General features: G+C 43.1%; 1 pseudogene; it reads left to right on the forward strand.

The window, feature by feature from the left end:
- The first annotated feature begins 405 nt into the window (after positions 1–405).
- Positions 406–1,075, forward strand: LOC110342168 (annotated as a pseudogene).
- Positions 1,076–1,952: the final 877 nt, after the last annotated feature.

Below are 1,952 nucleotides of genomic sequence, written 5' to 3' on the forward strand. Positions count from 1 at the left end.
GAATAAACCTGAGAAGGACCTCATATTCCGTATACTCCTAACTCCTCTAGGCTGCTAGGAGTACAGGAATATGCCATCGTCTTTACTCCAGAATTTCATCTAAAGAAATAAAGGGGGCTTCAGCATGTGTGTCGCTCCTGTCCTGGGACACCAGGTTGGCCGCCTCTGTGTGTCCATGGGATACAGTGCAAGCGGCAGTGAAGGGTATCCAGCTGTGCAGTCTGCTGTGGCATTTGTCAAGGTCATTGTGTCATGAGGTGATACTGGTTATGGTTTCCAGGACAACCGATGGAGCTTCTTGAGCCTCGTGTACAAGCTCTGAAGTGGACTAGATGGTCTCTGCAGCAACCACCCCTTCTTCCCATGCCAGCAGGAACCCTGAGCTGACAGTTGGAGCAACCAGCAATGGTGACCTTGATGGCCTCTCATAGACACATTAAGGGAATCCTGAAGAACAAGATGTCTGTAGCTTCCCTGGTGGTGGCTAGGAGAAGAGATGAGTACAAAGTCCCAGAAGTGGGATGAAATGAATATCCTGGCAGTGTATCTCCAGCTGATAAAGACAATGGTCTGATGGAAACAGATGAACCAAACACTGCTTACCACAACATGATAGGTGATGATGAAGATATCTATAGTGATTCAGAAGCCAATGATGCCATGACTCCAGGTACCTTAGTTAAGAAACAGGCTGCTGCTGAAGGCTAGGAGCCCAAGTGTCAGATTCAGGAATAACAACACAGTGGAGAGGAAGAGCAAAAAAAAGAAGCAACCGTTTGGAATGAAAAGGAAGCCTCACTAGAACAGAGGACTGAAAATTAAATTAGCTGGACAGTTCACCAGATCTATATGATGAAGAGGAACATGAAGAAATGTCGGAGACTGCAGATGGAGACAACATGAACACTGAAAAGTCAAATCAAGGACCTACAACAAGTGAAGACAGCAAAACAAATCACCAAGTGCATAAAAGAAGTATGTCCAGTGTTGCAGCCATTTGTCAAATACAAACCTTGTTACTATAATACACTGCGTCTTGTTCTCTACAGGTTATGACTTTAAGTATCAAAATACATGGCCAGTTACTGTCCATTGCCAAAAATTAAATGATAACCATGGAGATTGATTAGACTGAAAGTGCCCGATTACTAGTAAATGCTCATGCCTCATGCTTCACCCCAAGTGCAATATAACATCATTAATCCAATACAAAGCTGCTTTATTTTTATAAAAACATTGGTTAATTTGAGCCAGGCATTGGTGGCACTCGCCTTTAATCCCAGCACTGGGGAGGCAGAGGCAGGCAGAGCTGTATGAGTTCAAAGCCGGCCTGGTCTATAGAGCGAGTTCCAGGACAGCCTCCAAAGCAATACAGAGAAACCCTGTCTTGAACCCCCCCCAAAAATTGGTTAATTTGTATAAGCTATTACATAGCTTTTATGCTTTAGAGATGAAATGTCACTGGGAAAACTACTTTGTTTTTGTTACTTCTAGATGGTGGTACCTCTCATAAAAACTGCGAGGGAGTTTGATTTTTTCTTCTTTTAATCAAAAACCTGTTGGTACAGTGGAATATATAGGTATATATTTAGGGTGAAAGTTATTTATTTTTGGTTTTTCGAGACAGGGTTTCTCTGTAGCTTTGGAGCCTGTCCTGGAACTCGCTCCATAGACCAGGCTGGCCTGGAGCTCACAGAGCCATACCTGCCTCTGGGATTAAAGGTGTGCACCACCGCTGCCTGGCAGGTGAAAGCTAGTTTTACCTGTTTTTTTTAAACTTGTTGTTTTGGCTAATTGAGGAGAGTACAAGTTAGTCTTGCGTTTTTCTGATCTATGACCTCTAAAATTCCTGTTGAGGTTTTGTGCTTGTAAGAGAACTGAAATTTTTCTCATCCAGACTAGTTTCCCCCCTCCCACCCAAATAAGTTACTATATTAAAGTGATACAGCTCT

This window comes from Mesocricetus auratus, unplaced genomic scaffold (genome assembly GCF_017639785.1).
Source record: "Mesocricetus auratus isolate SY011 unplaced genomic scaffold, BCM_Maur_2.0 Super-Scaffold_100003, whole genome shotgun sequence".
In the NCBI taxonomy this organism is placed as follows: domain Eukaryota; kingdom Metazoa; phylum Chordata; class Mammalia; order Rodentia; family Cricetidae; genus Mesocricetus; species Mesocricetus auratus.